The 20,567-nt window shown below is 50.2% G+C and overlaps 1 long non-coding RNA gene across 1 annotated transcript; it reads left to right on the forward strand.

Moving 5' to 3' along the window:
* Positions 1-16,344: 16,344 nt before the first annotated feature.
* LOC146404962 (uncharacterized) lies at positions 16,345-16,653 on the forward strand. Its single transcript, XR_014842563.1, has 2 exons — positions 16,345-16,457; positions 16,544-16,653. It is a non-coding gene; the product is annotated as an uncharacterized LOC146404962 (long non-coding RNA).
* Positions 16,654-20,567: the final 3,914 nt, after the last annotated feature.

Here is a 20,567-nt window from a genome sequence, read left to right on the forward strand (position 1 = left end):
CTTTTTGGGTAGTAGGCGATCTTCCACAGAAATCGAGACAATGAAAAATCACTTGAGCTTTTTCCAACAAGTGATGACGAGGAGCATTTGAGGATTCGTTTGCCAAGTTCGTTGGAACTTCTTATGCGGGCAAAGCTCATGTTTCCACTTTGGGACTCAGAGCAAAGCCATCAGCTGGGTGGCATTCTCATAACCGTTTGACGTCAGCGCCGAGACCGCGGTATCTTTAGCTGCTCGCTGTGCAGGGTGACGCCAGCTGCAGGAGGCGTCCCCATGGAAAACAGCTCACTTGGCATATGTTTATGAAGCTACCATTTGGCAGTGGTATCAAGACCTTTCTTCTAGAAATTGCTATTCCCAGTACCCAGAGGGGACAGATCTGCAAGGGAATTTAATTTTTCCGACTCTCCCTTTTCCATGAAGATGATGGAATCTATCCTATGTAAAACCATTACTTGCAATGTGAAAACCTGGACAGCATTCCCTCTTTTTTTTTTTTTTTTTTTTTGCTTTCTTCGGCTGCACCTGTGGCCGACGGACGTTCCCAGGCCAGGGGTTGAATGGGAACTGCAGCCACAGCAACACCAGATCCAAGCCATGTCTGCGAGCTCCACCCCAGCTCACGGCAACACCAGATCCTTAACCCACTGAGCGAGGCCAGGGATCGAACCCACATCCTCACGGATCCTAGTCGGGTTCATCATCCGCTGAGCCATGAAAGGAACGCCCTAGACAGCATTCTTTACATCAGTATTTTAAGGAGATGAGTTGAATCGGATAAGGTGAAAGGTAAACACCTCTGTCTAGAACTGCAAACCATTTTAGATAAAATGTGAAGTGCGCCTTATTTTCACTTAGTGCTATTTTATCTATGAAAAGAAATAATCAGATACACTAGACAGAATTGTGAGGGCACAAATGAATGCATTCGCCCACATGTCCAATCTTATACTAGCAGCAGCTGCTCCTGAGACAGTATACTGGTCATGCATTGCCACCATAATGATGTGTGACAATTTCCCGACCCACCCACCCCCAGACTCAGTGACTTAAAATGCTAATACTTTATCCTCAGAGTTCTCGTTGTGGCACAGCAGAAACAAATCCGACTAGCAACCATGAAGTTGCAGGCCTCCATCAGTGGCTTAAGGATCTGGTGTTGCCGTGAGATGGTGTAGGTCACAGACAAGGCTCGGATCTGGCGTGGCTGTGGCTGTGGTGTAGGCTGGCAGTTCTGATTCAACCCTAGCCTGGGAACCTCCATGTGCCTTGGGTTTGGTCCTAAAAAGCAAAAAAAAAAAAAAACAAAAAAAAAGTATCCTCAAGTTCTCAGGTGCGTGAATTGGACAGTGTCGTTTAGGGACGAGGCTGGAGGGATGGTGGTGGCTGCCTGGTGCAGGTGGAAACATGTGATGCCCCTTAAAGTCTAGGCTCAGGACTGGTGCACTGTCATTTCTGCCCAAATCTATTGGCCGAAGCTGGTCACATGGCCAACCAAGCTCAACATTGATGGGGCAGGAAAATATATTTCTCCCACAGGGATGGAGGGAAAGGGAGTGAATATTTGTTGGGACAATTGTAAGAAGAACCACAGAGTCATTTGAACAAGCAGAGTTTAATACGAACAACTAGTAACTATAACAAGAGATTGGAATAACAAAGGATTGGCTAAAAAGAACAAAACTCGACGGAATAGAGGCAGAGCAGGGAGAAAGAGCAGTCATTACCCCTAAGACCCTCCGAGGCGGAGACCAAGGTCCAGATCCCACCCACCCCCAGGGCTGAGATCCCGACCACAGTGGGGAGACGGGCTGGCTCACTGCTGTCCACTGGCTAGCACGGAAGTCACTGCGGTGCCGTGGAACTTGCTGGAAATCTGCCCTCTGAAACTTGCGAGAAATCACCCTCTCTCTTTGTTACAGGGGAAAACGTCATAGAAGGTGTCTCACTAGAGGCTCTCTGTGACAAAACTGCCCAAAGGGGGCTGCCAGGGGAAACAGCTGGCCACTGAGGACCACTGTGCCCTGGAGAAGCCCGACTTGGGGCAAGCTGCATGTGCTGCAGGAGTCTGCCTTGCAAGCACCCCAGATTGAGAAAGCAAAACCTTTTTCCCTCCTGAAGTGTCTTTCTAGCGCCCTCAACTGACAAAGCTTAATATTGTGCCAGCTGGCAATCTTTGAAGGGCCCAGATGGGTTTTCACAGAGCAGGCAACAAGGATGACTTTTTCTGGCTCATTCTCTGAACCAAACTACTTGTTCTGCTGGACCTATGAGTCTCAAAGTGCCCTGCTCTGTTATACACAGACCGTCCAAGAGGCTTGTTACAGTGCAGATTCCTGGGCTCCAAACAGAACTGACAAACTGAATTAGGAAAGGAGAGAGGAAAAAAAAAATTTTTTTTTTTTGGCCTCACCTGCAGAAGTTCCCAAGCCGGGGATTATACCCAAGCCACAGCAGCGACAATGCCAAATCCTTAACCACTAGGCCAGCAGGGAACTCCCGGAATCTGTACTGGAAACTTCTCCCCCAGCTAGCTTTACGTACTACCGTTTAAGATCCAGGAGCTCCGTGAGGATGGAGATATTTTTGATTCACTGTTGTTTGCTTGGCTCTTAGTTCAGTGTCTGCTGCTTCTCAGGTGTTGCTTTAGACAGGCTGGTTCCTGCGCTGGTTGGTTGGCTGGTGGAGAGAATCGATTCAAACTCAACCAGCAGTAACTGGCCATAAGCCACACCCCAGCCACGTGTTAATGACATTTGGTTGATAAGTACGTTCCTTCGCTATTTCTGGTGAAACCCAGGGGTGGCTTAGCCTCAGAGAATGGCAAATAGCATTTTCCAAACGTGGTGGCAACGATTCTTCCAACCTACAGGGTCTCCCATAATGACCTTGCCACCCCTCCACCCAGAGGCCAGGTCTGTGTTCCCTGCCCTTGAATCTAAGCAGGCTTGTGACTTGCTTGTAACCAATAGAATGTGAAAAAGGGGTGATGCATGACCTCTGAGGCCGATTTAAATAAGCAATGCAGCTGCTCCCTTGCTGTCCAGGTCACTTGCTTCTGGACCCGAGGCTCCAGGTAAGAAGGCTCCACGTGGTGAGGAAGCCCAGGCCACCTGAAAGGCCACCTGTGGGTTCTACAGTCAACAGTCCCAGCTGAGGTCCCACCCAACAGCCAGATCACCCACCTGACGTGTCAGCGTCCTGCCTGCAATTGCTGAGTCCCCTCCAGCCGTTACACCTCCCCCCGGCATCGTGAGGCTCCAGGGCCATCCCACCGCCTTGTCGAAACACCCGCCCGCAGAATCCCTGAGAGTCGGAAAAGGCTTTTTCAATCTTATTTGAGGAATAATTTGTCATACAGCAACCGTAACTGCCACACACTGTAAAGCTCTTCTGGGAGCTCCCTGGTGGCTCCGCAGATTAAGGATCTGGCATTGTCGATGCTGTGGTGCGGGTTCGATCCCTGGCCCTGGAACTTCCGCATGCTGCGGGCAAGGCCACAAACATTTTTTTTAAATGAATAAAGCTTTTCTGGATTAGAATCACCTGACCACCTCGTGCTACAACTCCTATGCACTGAAATGCATAAACTTAGATTTGAATCTTCGCTCTGATCACACTGTTGCTGTGTTCTTCCTGGCCTTTTGCTCTTTTTCCCTTCTGCACACCACCACAGAGGAGAAGACCCACTGCCTCTAACCCCCCAGCCCTGCTCGAAATGCTTCAAAGAAAACGATTGCAGAAACGTGGCATGGGCCCCGTGACGTTAGCAATGCAAGGAGAACTTAATAAAGCAACATGAAACACTAAACCAAGGTCATTTTAAATTGCATTCCAATCTAAAAAGGAAAGCGCTAAATAATCGTGTCGTAGCAGTATCAGGAATTTGGTCACGGAATCTTTATCGAGCCTCTCGGTTTGGAAAGTCAGATGGAATAATGGGGAGAGGAACGAATTAGGGATCCATAGAGCCTGAGTTCAGACACAAGCTCATCCCTATATTGGCTCTGTGGTCTTGAAACCCGACTTAACCTCTCTGACCTTCAGCTGTCATCTCTAAAGCGAGATTAGATCATAATCTAATGATTATCCCACGAGGCTGTGTTGCTGCTCAAGCGAGGGGACGAGAGATATGACAACAGTTTGTAAAGCTGGAAGACAAAATCCAAGCCCCCAAGGTTTGTTTCCACTAAGGAATCCTTCAGAAAAATGAGACCGGAGAATAAACTGAAATTTTATCCAGGCAATTTAGGACAGTATGGGGGAAAGCAATGCAAAAGACAAAACCAAAAGTCCTCTGCACTTTTTCTTTCTTGAATTGCAGCGCTCCTAGCAGCCCCAGGTGTCCAGACGTACCAGTCACGGTGGTCAAGCCACTTCGCTGCCCTTCCCCCAGGGTCCTGTTTACACCGAGTGTTCCTCGGCTTTGCTTTCAGCAAGTTCACCCTCTGCTGCTGAGGTGTGGCCTCCCCCTACTTTTGAAACAAACAGCAGCTTGGTTGCTTTCTTTTTGGCCATGCCTGTTGCATGCAGAAGTTCCTGGACCAGGGATTGAACCTGCGCCACAGAGCAGTGACCCAAGCCATAGCAGTGACCATGCCAGATCCTTAACCCGCTCAGCCATCAGGGAACTTCAACTATGGCTGCTTTGCAAAGATGCATTTCCAATTCCGATTCGTAAGACAGGCTGCCAGTCTCCTTTGGGTCTTATACCTCTTTTTGATTTTTAGGTCCCAACAGCAGCAACTCAGCCCATGCCTGGTACCCTCTGAATGTAAAGCTAAGGCTCTATTTCACACATGTCTGTCGGAACGGCCCCTTAGAGGCCAGCCCACCGTCCCCCGATTCCACAATTGAGAAAACTGAGACCCGAAGCAGGGGCAGGCTCCCAACCCAGTGTCACGACATCTTGCAGAATGGAGCTCCTCTTTCCAGAAATAGTTTCCCCCCGTGATTCCTGCGTCGAGCATGTGTTTCAGACTCGCATATCCAGCTGCCAGCTTGACATCTCCGGATGGATGACTAATGAGTTTTCTCAACTGAACTTGTCCATGCAGAGCTCCCAATCCCACCTCCCCGCCAACCACCATTCCCCGGTCTACCGAGCTCAGCTCATCGCCAGCTGCCCAGACAAAACCTTTCTCGCTCCCCACACCCAGTCACTAGCACTGCTGAGGCTCTGCCCTCCGGGTACCTCCAGAATGTACCCATCCCACCGCCGCCACAACCACCAGCAAGCTCTCGTCTCCTCTCCCCTGAGCTTCCACCGTGGCCACCTTACCCGGCTCTCTGGCTCCACGTGTGTCCTCCTTGAGTCTCCTCCACGCAGTAATCAGAGTGAAGTCTTAAAAGCATAAATCAGGGAGTTTCCATTGTGGCTCATTGGGTTAAGAACCCGACTAGTATCCATGAGAATGTGGGTTCCATCTGTGGCCTTGCTCAGTGGATTAAGGGTCTGGCGTCACTGGGAACCTCCATATGCCACAGGTGCAGCCCTAGGGAAAAAAACCATAAATCAGATCACATTGCTCCATTACCCCACAGGCTCCAGTGGCTTCTCATCTCACAATACCTCCCAACTCCTCGCCGTATTTTATAAGATCCTACCTAGCAAATCCTTCCCCTTCCTTATTTCTTGGGCACCTATGACTATCACTGCCCTATAATGGTCCCCTTAACCCTCTCTATTTGAAGCACATGGGCCTTCCCGCTCTTCTTGGCCCATTCCTGCCCCAGGACATTTGCATTTGTTGTTTATGCCGCTAAAATGCTCTTCACTCGCATGTTCCCACAGATTTGCTGTCTCACCTGAACCAGGTTCTGACTGACCTGACTTTCACCACTTTCTAGAGAAGAGTAAACCCAGCTGGTCCCTATAGCCCTTTATCCTGCTTTTTTTTTTTTTTTTTTTTTTTTTTTTTTTTTGGTCTTTTTGCCTTTTCTAGGGCCGCTCCCGTGGCATACGGAGGTTCCCAGGCTAGGGGTCCAATCAGAGCTGTAGCCACCGGCCTACGCCAGAGCCACAGCAACGCGGGATCCGAGCCGTGTCTGCAACCTACACCACAGCTCACGGCAACGCCGGATCCTTAACCCACTGAGCACGGCCAGGGACCGAACCTGCAACCTCATGGTTCCTAGTCGGATTCGTTAACCACTGGGCCACAACGGGAACTCCCACACTGGTACTTCTGCACCATGCAGACCTCCGCCTCTCTCGGTCCTCACTTTATCCGGGGTGCCTGGACAAGGTCTCTCACTTATCAGTCATGTCCGAGGAGGCCTCCTCCAACAAGAGTTATTGAAAGAATGAATGGATCAACTAGCATCTAAAATTTGGGAGAATCCAAAGCTTCTTGGGGAACAGCTTGTGGCCTTAACACACCGTGGGCACCCGTGTCATTTCTTAGCAAAGGCTCTCACAGGGGCAATTTTAATTGTGAAGACTCTACCAAGAATCACAGTGTTTACAAAGGAAAGAGATAAGAGAATATTAAAAAATGCATTTTGTGGAGTTCCCACTGTGGCTCAGTGGAAATGAATCTGACTAGCACCCATGAGGATGCAGGTTCGATCCCTGGCCTCGCTCAGTGGGTTAAGGATCTGGTGTCGCTGTGGCTGTGGTGTAGGCCGGCAGCTACAGCTCCGATTCAACCCCTACCCTGGGAACCTCGCTATGCCGAGGGTGCAGCCCTAAAAAGACAAAAAAAAAAAAAAATGCATTTTGTGCCAGAAACTCACTACCTGGGCCAGGAATTCTGGTCCAGCTTTGTCTCCTGCAGTATATTTCCGTTCTCAGAGTCTCAGACTGCAGTGCTCAGCTAGGATGTGCCGGTCCCAGCAGAAAGACGGGTGTCACATCCAAGCAGCTGAAGTGTTCCATCTGCAAGACTGGACTACTTTCTCCAGAGCCCATTTTCACGGTGGACATCCAGGAATTCCCTGGCTGGAAAGACTCAGACCTGCAGGGGGAGCTGATGGCACATGTCCATTCTGGAAAGCCCTGGAGAACCAGGGTTCAGAAGTTTAACCCTTCCTTCGAGGGGACTGATTCAAGAGGTCATTGAATTTCATAAATATTCAAAATGCTCTCTTCCTCCCGCCAGAGTCTGAGAAATTGAAAGATTCTTTAGACTCAAAATGTCCAGGGCTCCAGCTTGGTTCACGCAGCCCCTAGAAGGCAGGCTTTGATGGGGTCGGGGACTTCCTCTTCACGCATGGCCTGGGATGTCCTGTCCCACCTTGTCCACAGACGTGACCAAGGTGACGTCTCCGTGTAATGATTAAGACTATCCAAGAAACACACTTGAAATTTTGCCTGGAAAAGCACAAAAAGCCAGCTCTTCTCCTCATTCAGAATCCGCTGTAAGTTTAGTGAGAGAAGCCCAGAACCTGGCCTCATGCAGCTGGACAGCAAAACAATGTGACCTTCCTGTCAGGGATCTGAAACTACCAACCAAAGTGGAAATTCTTCTATTAATAGTTGATTTATGACGGCATCACCAGGTCAGAATGAACTCTCAAATCGTCCTTCTAATTTCACAAATGGCCACCTCACTTTCCTTAAGCTTGTCCTTTCCCTTTTTTTTTTTTTGGTCTTTTTAGGGCCGCCCCCAAGGCATATGGAGGTTCCCAGGCCAGGGGTCTATTCAGAGCTGTAGCCACCAGCCTACACCAGAGCCACAGCAGCGCAGGATCCGAGCCGCGTCTGCGACCTACACCACAGCTCATAGCAATGCTGGATCCTTAACTCACTGAGCAAGGCCAGGGATCGAACCTGCGTCCTCATGGATGCTAGTCAGATTCATTTCCACTGAGCCACAATGGGAACTCCTAAGCTTGTCCTTTCGGTAGATTCTAAAGCCTCTGCTCGTTCTCAGACTACAGTCCATCAGGGCAACCCTCGAAAATGGAAACACGTCCTCTTCCCCATCCCCTCCATCCTCCAGCCCCCCGATCCTGCCCGGCCCCGCCCCTGCAACAAGGACCCTTAGAGCTGGAAAGACAAGGGGGTGTGGTTCCTCTCGGTCTGGGAAATGTGTTAGTTCTCCTCCTCGTTTTGCGAGGGCTGGAGGGGATCTTTGCCCAGAGTGATGGCTCGTGCCATCCTCTACAGGCAAGTCTTTGTTGTGTTTCGGCTTTGACCTCACCCGGAAGTCCCAGGCTGGGATGGAGCCCGCACCCCAGCAGCAGCCCGAGCTGCTGCAGCGTCAATGCCAGATCCTTAACTGGCTGCACCCCAAGAGAACTCCCCAAAGGCCAGTCATTGAAACCTCACGCTGGCTTCGTGATTTCCTTAGCAAACTTTATGGGTTCCTGAGCTTCTTTTTCAAGGTCTTCAAATAAAAAACAGTCCATTAAAAATGATTTTTTTTTCTTTTTAGGCCCACGCTCGAGGCACATGGAAGTTCCCAGGCTAAGGGTCCAATCGGAGCTGCAGCTGCTGGCCTCCGTCACAGCCTTGGCAATGCCAGATCCGAGCCACATCTGTGACCTACACCACAGCTCACGGCAACGCCAGATCCTTAACCCACTGAGTGAGGCCAGGGATCGAACCCGTATCCTCATGGTTCCTAGTCATGTGTGTTTCCTCTGAGCCACAACGACAACTCCAGAAAATGAACTTTTTTTTTTTTTTTTTGGTCATTTTGGCATTTCTTGGGCCACTCCTGCGGCATATGGAGGTTCCCATGCTAGGGGATCAATTGGAGCCGTAGCCGCCGGCCTGCACCACAGCTCACGGCAATGCTGGATCCTTAACCCACTGAGCAAGGCCAGGGATCGAACCCGCAACCTCATGTTCCTAGTCAGGTTCGTTGACTGCTGAGCCACAACAGGAACTCCAGAAAATGAATTTTTAAAGATTGTGTATCCCTCACTTCCCTATCCATATATGTCACTGTGGCTGCTATGTCCTCAGATCCTGGCAAGCTGGGGCTACAAACTAAGGACATTTGGAAATTATGACTGTGTCCCACCCGCCCCAGCTACGGAGAATCCAGACTCCTTCCCTGGATGCCCCGCTTCACGTTCCATATTGTCTCATCTGATTGACAGTTCCGAAAGATGTGGCCTACAGCCAAGATTGAAAATCAGAGCAGAGGTTCCCTTCATGGCTAAGCAGTAAATGAACCCGACTAGGATCCACGAGGGGACGCAGCTTTGATCCCTGGCCTTACTCAGTGAGTTAAGGATCCGGCATTGCCGTGAGCTGAGGGGTAGGTCACAGATGCAGCTCAGATCCCGCATTGCTGTGGCTGCGGTGTAGGCCGTCAGCTGTAGCTCCAATTGGACCCCTAGCCTGGGAACCTCCATATGCTGCAGGTGTGACCCTAAAAAGCAAAAAAAAAAAAAAAAATTCGAGCATAATCCTTGGAGCGTATCAAGTCCAGGTGGTGCCTAGCGGTCTGACGGTCACTGCCTGCCCACGTCCACAATAGTTCTTCACCAAATCTGTGCCCCGACTCCCTCTTTTCCTCAGTTAAGCTCTTTTCACTGGTGTCATCCGCATTGCTGGGTCTTAAGTGGGGATCTCTAACTCTCATCTAAATTTGTCTTCATAATGTTACACTGCACTGCGGCACTGAGATGAAAAGTTATTTATATGCCAGCCTCTGCCTCTCCTGTACCAATACATCAAATGCAACTGAAACCACCAAATCGCTCAGAACATATCTTAGATTCTTCTAAGTGAGGCAAGGTTAATGTCAACGAAAAAGTCATTTTTCCCTCAGGTTCCAAGACAACCACGAATCAAAAGCTCCTGGCTGATTGCCAAGAAAATGCGCTGAATCTGGTAATGAGTAATTCAATGAAGGGGAAAAAAAGAACACACTGAAACCAGGGGTTTAACCAAAGAGGAAACGCCGGCATAGCAAATCCCAATATGCTGGTCGGTTCTGAAGGCGCTCAAGAGGCCAAGGATACAAGTTCAAGTGTGATGAGCACATGTCCTCTGGGTGCCAACGGCAGAAAGGAATTTAGGAGAATTTTCACAGTCAGGATGTGCTGAAATAAAAATTTTAACTGTAGGCGTTCCCGTCATGGCTCAGCAGAAATGAATCTGACCAGTATCCGTGAGGATGCAGGTTTGAGCCCTGGCCTCTCTCAGTGGGTTAAGGATCCAGTGTTGCTGTGGCTGTGGTGTAGGCCAGCGGCTACGGCTCCAGTTCGACCCCTAGCCTGGGAGCCTCCATAGGCCACAGGTATGGCCATAGAAAGACAAAAAAAAAAAAAAAATTTAACAGTATATTGAAAAAGAGGCCCTAAAAAGACAGAAAGACAAAAAAATAAAAAGAAAAAGAAAAAAAGAAAAAGTTACAGGCAATCAGCTGTATGGATAAAACAGGCTACTGTCCAATTGATTTTTCTTAAATTGCGGACATCAGCATAAGCAGCGGTTCTTTTGTCTCTGCAAAGCTGTTAATCAACAGTGCGCTTGACAATCTCGTCTTAGAAGGGAAAACGCACTTGCCCGGCTCCTCGCAGTTGCGTTCACTGGTCCATTGCATCGGTTTTCCTCTTCCCGGAGTCTCTCCTCCTTCCCCTGACAGGTGAGCAGGGAAACTCAGCTGCTGGCACTGAAGAGCCCTGCCAGCACCCCGCCCTCCTCATCACAGCAGCCAGGGGCTTCCTGCCTCTCCCTGTGCCCACCCCCCCGCCCCATCTAGGACCCCCCCACACCGCCCGCAAACCCATAGCTACCCAGTCTTAACTGCTTAGATTGTGGGCCCACCCTAGAGAACTCACTTGGAGAAAGGGATCCACAGCTGAATTTTTAAGAAACCACTGGACTCGTTTTTCTCTCATGTCATTTTGATTGGAATATTTTCAGATTCTCTACCTAAATTCTGGTTTTCATTTGAAGTGAAATAGTCATTTCCCTCCTTTATTTCATACGAAGGGACTGAATCAGAGAGAAGGTCAAAGGCTCAACTAGGGAAGGAAGGAGGCTCGCTCTTGTCCAGTGGATTGAGCGCCGTCTCAGGACGGTTACATCAGAATCTCGGGGGATCCAGAGGGAACTCTCATTTGAAAAGGTACGTGCACCACAACGCCCGCAGCCGAGCTGTCTACAGAATCTCCAAGGGAAAGCTCAGACGTAGGTATAAAAAAAGAAAAGCTCTGTAACGTGAAGCCAACCTGCGAACCACTGATTTAGTGGGGAAAAAAAAAATTAGGGTCTGAATCTTGGAACTTAGAGACTCTAGATTCTAAGGCTCTGCTCCATCATTCACTTGGGCCAGCCGCTTACTGTGGGGTCAGTTTCTGTGTCTGCAAAGTTAAGGTTACGAGCTGCAGCCTCACTCAGTCCTTTTGGATCTGGCACTCACGTTGATGCTCGTGCAAGTCTCTGCTGTTGCGGAGTGGATAGTGCACTGTAATGCTCATTAGAGTTGCACTTTGGACTAAAATCACCAAAGTCTATCACAACCCCAAACAGTGGCCTCTTACTGCCAAGGGACCAGCCTTTCCCAGACCGAATTCTCCCCCCACCCCACCCTCACAGCTTTGATGCATCTTCTCTCTCTTTTTTTTTTTTAATCTTTTTGCCTTTTTTTCTAGGGCTGCTTCCACGGCATATGGAGGTTCCCAGGCTAAGGGGCCGACCAGAGCTATAGCCGTTGGCCTACACCAGAGCCACAGCAACGCAGGATCCGAGCCTCGTCTTCGACCTACACCACAGCTCACAGCAACGCCGGATCCTTAACCCACTGAGCAAGGCCAGGGACCGAACCCGCAACCTCATGGTTCCTAGTCGGATTCATTAACCACTGCGCCACGACGGAAACTCTGATGCCTCTTCCTGAATCCCTCCTCACTGCATTCACGGAAAGGCTCGGGGAAAATGTTAGGGAAGGGATCAGAGGAACTCCAAGCAGAGACGAGGCAGGGGGACGGAAAGGGGGTCACTGAAGAGGAGAATCTGTTAGGGGTTGGTGGAGACGGGAGGCGATCGAGGAGGCGGAGCCTTAACATCTCCCAGATTTTCAGCAGCGTCCCCAGATGTCCCGTCGGCGGCCGAGATGGGGCTGCGGGGAGGAGAGGCGGTCCTGGCTGTGAATGTCATCCGCTTAGTATTTTGGATCTGCTGCGTCTGACACCACAATTTACATAACTGCATCTCGAAGGGTGTGAGCTTGAGGACCTCGGAGATTCTTCCAAATCTTTCTCCCGAGCTAAAGGCAGACTCTTCGATGCGATGCCGTCTGCAGATACCTGACGGCCGCGGGAAATGAGATGTGCAGTGCGGGAGGGGCCGAGCGGGCTGTGGAAGCTCCTCTTGCGACCGACCTTCCTGCCCATTGCTTCATCCGCGACACAGTCACACTCAGGCCTCCGGCGTCTCTTCTCGCTCCTCTCCACTCAGTTTTCGAAACTCTGTATCTGGAACTCTTTTCTCGGCATTTATTTTCTATCTCGTGCTCTGTCACCGGTGGATGTCAGATGGATGGAATGAGACAGCTTGAGGGAGGTGACTTGGGACAAGCGCCCCCAGCAGGAGGAGGTTGGCAGCAGCGACGTGACCACACCACCTCCCTGCTTCAAAAAGAGAACATAAAAATACAAAACAGGCGTTCCCTGGTGGCTCAGTGGCTTAAGGATCTGGCATTGTCCCTGCCGTGAAGCAGGTTTGATCCCTGGCCTGGGAACTTCCATGTGCCACAGGCACGGCCCAAATAAACAAAAACAAAACTCAAAACAGATGGAAAACTCAATGAGCTCAGACATTACAATGCAATGAAAATCAGAGTCTCGGGGGAGGAGGGCAGCATGGGGCAGTCATAACAGCACCTGGCTTTTTGGGGCGTCATTAATAATGATATGCGCACATTCCATTCGTCAGGTGTGCTACCAAAAGCTTTATGGGTATTAGGCACACACGTGATCCCCTGCAATCCTTGCAGGAGCCCCGGGAGGTGAGACTTATTCTTTTCATTTTATATTGGAGGAAACTGAGTCTGATACATTAGGCCCCTTCTGCAAGGTTGCACAGCTGGAATTCAAAGTTGAGTCAACTAGACTGGAAGCCGGGATTCTCCACGGTGGGGTCCCGCGGGGCAGCACGGCTGGGGGAGCCCAGGATGCCAAACGGTGCTCCTCCTGGTGACCCCGAGACCTCCTTCCAACTCCTGGTCTCAGGAGGTGCAGAGATGGGTACTAGCATCTCGAAAGGGTCCTTCCCAAATGGTCCGAGTCTCAATGTTTCCGTTCTCAACCGCTTCATCTTCCGTTACCTGGAAGGTTCCCTTATGAGTAGATCGTATCCCCCCATCAATGAAGCAAGTGAGGAATTACAGTCGTTTTCTTGCGACCAGATTTCCAGAACTGCACGCCGAACGCCAGGCACAAATGCCCTGTGATGTCACCTAAGGGAAGGATGACATATTCTGGTTTCTTTCCAGAACCCAGAGAAATCCTGTCCCAATTCTTTTAGCTTTCTCAGCCATAAAATCACTTTGGCTGGTTGGATTCAGAGACTCATCTATGATGACTCAATCCCAAGTCTCTCTCCCAGGCCCCTGTGAAAACCGAGGCACTCATTTTTTTATATATAAATTGGATGATGTCCTCCCGCAAAGCTTTCTTTTTCCCTGCCCCCCCCCACCCCCGCCACTGTCGGGCCCCTGCTCAGCACAGAAACAAAATGTCCCACAGAAGAATCTGTTGGCTTACTCCTTCCCGACACTGTGTCCTTAAAGGTACTTGAAAGTGAAAACTGCATATTCAGAGATGGAGCTCCAGGTTTCATAGATACTGGGCAGCGAGTCTCTCTTTTTCTCCCTTAACTGAGCCATCAGGATAGCCAGGAGTCAAGAGAGTTTCTTAGACTTTTATTAGGCAAGATAGTTTATCATCCTATCTTTTATTTTTGTCCTTCTGAGCCCAGGACACTGTGTGGGCGAGGTTAACAACGTAAGTATGGCATTGGGATGTCCTTACACCCTGGCACTGTGCCTTCCACTCTGAGCAAGTCACTTTTCTTTTCTTTTTTTTTTTTTTAATGGCCACATCCACAGCATGTAGAAGTTTCCAGGCCAGGGACTGAAGCTGAGCCACAACTGTGATCTATACCACAGCGGCAGCAACTCTGGATTCTTTAATTCACTGCTTCAGGGTCAGGGATTGAACCCACACCTGCGCAGCAACCCGAGCCACTGCAGTCGGGTTCTGAACCACAGTGGGAACTCCTTTTTAGCTCTTTTTTTTTTTTTTTTTTTGGCAGCATGCAGAAGTTCCAGGGCCAGGAATCAAACCCGAGCCACTTGAGCCACAACAGGGACAATGCCAGGTCTTTAACCCACTGAGTCACCAGGGAACTCCTCACTTTGCTTCCTTTTTTTTTTTTTTCTGTCTTTTTAGGGCCACACCTGTGGCATATGGAGGTTCCCAGGTGAGGCGTTGAATCAGAGCTGTAGCCACCATCTATGCCACAGTCACAGCAATGCCAGATCCGAGCCATGTCTACGACCTACACCACAGCTTGTGGCAACACCAGATCCTTAACCCACTCAGTAAGGCCAAGGATCGAACCCGCATCCTCACAGATGCTAGTCAGATTCGTTTCCGCTGAGCCACGATGAGAACTCCTCACTTTGCCTTTTTAAGCCGAATCTGTACAGTGGGTTATAAGGCCTTCCAACTATGTCCCTCCTTCTTCCTTGTTATTTTCCTCACCTGAAAAGCCATGACTGTCAGATGCCAGGGGGAGTACCAGCACTCGAAGAGGAAGCTTTTAGTGCAGAATTTCTTATAGCATGAGTTCTCAATACATTAGTTATTCTGATTTTTAGCGGGGGTGGGGGGGTGCACAGCTGAGGGGCTCACAGGAGGACTGAGGGCAATGCCCAGAAAGGCCCCAGTGCAGCCACCAGGAGGGGGACTCATGATTTAACTGGCATAAGCTGGCTTTGGGTTTTGGTCACCGTAGTGGATTGAATAGTGTCTCCCCTCAAAATTCATGCCATTTGGACCCTCAGAATGTGATCTTATTCTCAGAGTGTTTGCAGATGTAATTAGTTAAGCATCTCAAGATGAAATTATCCTAGATTTAGGGTGGGCCCTACATCCAATGACCGATATCCTTCGAGGCAGAGGACACAGGGAGATGGAGGGGAGAAGGCCACCTAAAGACGGAGGCAGAGAATAGTCATGCTGCCACATGGTGTCTGAGGCCACCTGAAGTTGGAAGAGGCAATAAAGACCCTTCCCTAGAGCCTTCTGTGGTAGTATGACCCCGTTGACCCCTTGATTGAGAACTTCCAGCTTCCAGACTGTGTGAGAGTTAAATTTTTATTGTTTTAAGCCACCCAGTTTGTGGTAATTGGTTATGACAGCCCTAGGAAACTAATACGGCCTGTCTCTCCTTTTTCCCCGGAAGAGTCTAGCTTCGTCTTGCATTTGCTATAAAGTTTGATCCATCGTCATATAAAGCACGAATTCTAATGCATTAAATGAACTTTTGGTACCTGGGAAGGGATTTGAGTAAGCAAGGGACCGCCTCCCCTGGCACCCACACAAGCATTACCTGCAAAATTAAGACCAAATTGCCTAGCCTGTCCTTTGCTATGCCATGATCTAACCCAGCCCAGTCTTTTCAGGGTCTGCTTGGCAGGAACATGGTTCGTTCCATCTCCAGGCGCATGCAACTGTTCAGCCACCAGCAACACCCTTGTCTTCTCCGGCATCACTGGTCCGAGTCCTTCTCATCCTCAGTGTTAGGTTATTAGCCACCTCCTCCAGGAAGTACATCCGATTTCATCCTGGAATGATTGTGGTATGGACGATCTTCGTTGGAAGTTCAAAAGACCCAACTCAAACTGATGTCAGCAAAAAGAGGACCGTATTAGCTCATGTGACTGAAACATCAAGAATACAAATGGTGTTAGGTAAGAAATATTCTGGTGACTCAGGGACTAGTTTATTTCTGTCTCTTCATTCACCATCAGCCATCAACCACACTGAAGGCCAATTCACCTCATCGGTACAAAATAGCTTTCAGCAGCTCCTGAGGCTTCTTCCTCCAAAAGCAACAGCAAGAGGAGTCTGCTGTAGCATTTCTAAGAGAAGGCTTGATGTTCAGTCTGATTGGTCCAGCTGAGAGGGCATGGTCGCCTCTGAGCCAATCACTGTGCCCAGGAAAACGGAGTGCATTGATTGGCCGAGCTAGCTCATGTGCTCAACATCTGACGCCGCCGTGGGCAGCGAGCAAAGACTTCCCTAAATCGCATGTCACCCTAAAGCGAGCAGGAAGAACGGATGGATATGCTGGAGGAGAGTCAAATGCCCTTTCTGTTCACTCCCTCATCTGTGTGCCTAATACATCCGTCAGCAGTTCTGTTAAGAAACGATCGCCCCTTTCATGTATTTTATTCCGCTACCTGTAAACCCAGATAACTCCTTGGGACCAGAGACTGCGTCGTCCTCCTATTTTGGTCTCACGTTAGCCCGTTCGAATGGTGGGTGTCCAACAAAGTTTTGTTGATGTTAATTACATTTTTTTAAAAGGGGGAAATTTTTTACAAAGTTGTTTTCATACTTTCAGATTCCCAAAGGATCCTGTTACGTTGTTTTCTGCACATGGATTAATCCCTTCTCCAGGAAGACAGGCTAATCACAGCTGCAATAAAAGCTCTCACGTGCTGTAACCTGATACATTTAGAACATTTTAGTCATTTAAAAACGAAGTCGGATGTCCACTGCATTTTTTGTGTGTGAATGTGTGGATAGTTATAAATAGACATGGAAAAACACTAGGGCTGTGTGAACTCAGTTGGCTGGGGGCCCCTGGATCTGGACCCCCCCAAATATAGCCTGCTGACAATTTGCCACAGGCATTTTTTTTTTCACACAGTTCATCATTTCAAACATTCTGAGCAACCGTGCTGAATATTTGTTCAACAGTACATTTTTTCCACTTTGTCTTTAGGCCAAATATGTGGCTTTTTCTTTAAAAAGGGATAAGAGTCTCAGGCACAGATAAATATATACCCTAGCACTTGGCTATAATACAACTCTCTATAGGCAATTCTGTCTCATGTCCGTGGGACGGGTTGCAATCTAGAAGCTTCCGTGAGGCCTCCGGCTCCCAGGCCTGCTCCCATAGCTTCTCCTGAGGAGAAGTCCCAGGGAATGGGCCTCAGACATTGTTTTCCTTTAAAAGAGCCAGACAGAAAAGGGATGATTGGAGCTCCCGTTGTGGCGCAGCTGAAACAAATCCGACCAGTATCCTAGAGGATTCGGGTTCAATCCTTGGCCTCGCCCAGTGTGTTGGGGACCTGGCGCTGCCGTGAGCTGTGATGTAGGTCTTGCAGACGCGGCCGGAATCCCCAGTGGCTGTGGCTGTGGCTTAGGCTAGCAGCCGATTCAACCTCTAGCCTGGGAACTTCCACATGCTGCAGGTGTGGCCCTAAAAAGCAAGAAATAAAAGGGGGACGATTGTGGGGAGTCTCTCCGTGGAGATGAGCTCTGGGGAACTTTCCCTTTTGAGCTGTCTGGTGACTGCCACAGGATGTCACCAGGCATGCTGCAGTCCCCCTGCCTTTTCCCTGTGCTGTCACACTGTCGTGCCACCTATATTTCTCTTCCTTCCTCTCGCCCTCTCCAAAGCCCACCCAGCTTTCCAAGGCCAGCCTCACTGCCAGATTTGATACTTCTGATTACGGTTAATTCAGGCCTTTCCCAACATCAGGCTGGTCCCTGTCCAGAGGTCCACTGATGTCAGCGCGTGAGATCAGAGCAGACTTTCCCGTGAGTGTACCACGGGATTAATGAGGGCTTAGAGTCTAGGCTCGACCGTAGGAGCCCATGTAACCCAGATATGCAAATGATGCCATGGGTCAGCTTTTGAAAGGAAACAGACCACTGACTCACCGTTCTTTCTGCAGCCCCGGGGGTAGTGACTTCTGATTTCTGGGGCAGAGATCACTTGATTACACCGGGGCCACGGATTAACCTTGTGAATCCTGGTGTCCCTCCCTTGGCAGCCTGCTGGAGAGGATGGGCTGGGAAGAAGGAAGAGCGGAAACCCTTGACTAAGAGGCTGGGAGGGAGTTCCCATTGTAGCTCAGCAGTTAATGAACCTGACTAGGATCCATGAGGATGCGGGTTCCATCCCTGGTCTCGCTCAGTGGGTCAAGGATCTGGCGTTGCCATGAGCTGTGGTGTAGGTCACAGACGCGGCACGGATCCCAAGTTGCTGTGGCTGTGGCTGTGGCCGGCAGCCACAGCTCCAACTGGACCCCTAGCCTGGGAACCTCCATATGCAGCAGGTGTGGCCCTAAAAAGAAAAAAAAAAAAAAAAAAGCGGTTGGGAAAAGTGACAGAAGCCCTTAGGGACATGCTCCTGTTTTGAGGTGAGCACTGGAAACTAACACTGTCCCCGGTAGAGCCACCATCCTCACTCAGCTCAGGGGCAGTCCCAGCCCCCCTGGTGACACAAACTCCACCAGCAGTTTTCATTCTGCCAGGAGCTTGGAGCAGCCTGAGGCCACACCGGCTCTCATCGGGTCGGACTCCACCCACTCTCTGCGCCCAGGGGAGGGACCCTGGTGCTCACAGGGCTTCAGCCAGGGCCCTGGGCTCTGCTCTCAGCAAACACAGCCCAGAGGCAGCAAGGGTAGGGTGGGGTCGGCGCCTCGAGGGCCTGCAGCACAGCCTTGGGCCCACTGTGCTCATTTGCCGAAAGGCAGTGGCAGCAGCTCTCAGAACGGGGAACCTCTGGTCACTAAGTTGCATCTGCTGGCAACACAGACCTTTGCGACAAAAGGATCACACTTTTGCCAGGGACCGAAGACTGGGTCAGTGCTGTGGTGCTGGAGAGGAAAGCGAGGGACAAGAACAAACTTTGTGCTCTTTTTACCTTTAGAAATTCGAATAATAGAGTTATTATGTGTGTGTATACACACATGCATGTACATATGTGTGTATTTATGTGTGTGTATAGTCTATATTGTAATTGTTTTCCCCAGAGTATTTTCACCTGTACTGACTCATTCAAGTCTCCCAAGACCCTGCTGAAGTAGGAAAGGCTGGGGTATGATATTCTCATTTAACAGATGAGGCACCTGAGGCTGCAAAGATTGCTGCCTCCACAGGACCACACGGGAGGCCAGACATGCGTCTTAAACTAAAAGTGACAGTAATAACAGCTCCATCACCCAGGCTCCCAGCAGGAAACAGGGCCATCGGCAAAGAGGTGATTCATGGGAGTGAAATGAAGGGCCGATGCGCAAAGGTCTAAGCAGGCTCCGGGGAACAGGGTGGGAGCGTGAAGCCTCCCGGGGCAGCAAGAGCAGGAAAGCCCTTCCACACGCTGGCCTGGAGGGGCAGAGAGAGGGAGCGCTGGCAGAGCTCCGTGAGAGCGGTGCCCCCAGGAGAGGGCCACGAGCAGGAGCTCTGCGCCCCGCCCCCCCCCCCCCCCCCCGCCCGCGCCACCGCATCTCCCCTGGGGGCCTCCCGGGGGCCAAACCCAACTGGAAGCCAGGGAGCCACCACGCCCGAGGATGCCGTCGGTGAGGCCAGCTCCCCGCCGCTGAGCCAGTGCCCATGGGCTTGTGGATGCGCAACCACAGAGCTCCCTCCGGCAGGAGGAGACGGGCGGCAAGCTGGGCACGGAGCCGTTTTCCCCACCTGACACCTTCTAAGGCGGAACCCTGAAGCTTCTTCGAATTCCAAATTTGAACTTGGCCTTGCAGGTTATCAAGGTAGGAGGAGGGAAGATCAGTTAGTTAGCAGGTTGTTGGCTTGGCTGATAACTGTCAAGTATTTATTTTATTTATTTTTGTCATTTTAGGGCCACACCCGTGTTATATGGAGGGTCCCAGGCTAGGGGTCGAATCGGAATACAGCTGCTGTCCTACACCACAGCCACAGCAACTTGGGGTCTGAGCTGCATCTGCAACCTACACCACAGCTCTCAGCAACACAGGATCCTTAACCCACTGAGTGAGGCTAGGGATTGAACCCGAGTCCTCATGGAGCCTGGTCAGGTTCGTTACCACTGAGCCACAATGGGAACTCAAGTATTCATTTTAAATATAAGAATGCGGGCCTCCAGGATGTTCCCGTTGTGGCTCAGCAGTACCCAGTTGGACTAGTATTCTTGAGAACGCAGGTTCGATCTCTGGCCCCGCTGGGTGGGTTAAGGATCCGGCATTGCACTGAGCTGTGATGTAGGTTGAAGATGTGGCTTGGATCTGGCGTTGCTGTGGCTGTGGTGTAGGCCGGCAGCTGCAGCTCTGATTGGACCCCTGGCCTGGGAACCTCCATATGCCTCAAGTGTGGCCCTAAAAAGCAAATAATAATAATAATAGTAATAAAAGAATGTGAACCTCCATATATAGGCTTGTCCTGAGCTACACAAATGTTAGGAGGGGGCCTAGAGAGGCACTTTGAATAGTGGATATATTTACATGTTTCTAAATCACTCCCATCCAGTTGTCACTAGCTGTTCTAGGAGAGAAATGGCTTTTAGGCATTCTCTGGGGGCCTGCTGTGTGGACCCACCAGGCATCATGACAGAAGACTGCAGAAGTAAAAGCCAGCCAGTGACATGAACGCATGCAGGC

Source organism: Sus scrofa, chromosome 3 (genome assembly GCF_054392235.1).
Source record: "Sus scrofa isolate SSC_HxYL_T2T_F1_AM1 chromosome 3, Sscrofa_HxYL_maternal_Yorkshire_Landrace_v2.0, whole genome shotgun sequence".
Lineage (NCBI taxonomy): Eukaryota > Metazoa > Chordata > Mammalia > Artiodactyla > Suidae > Sus > Sus scrofa.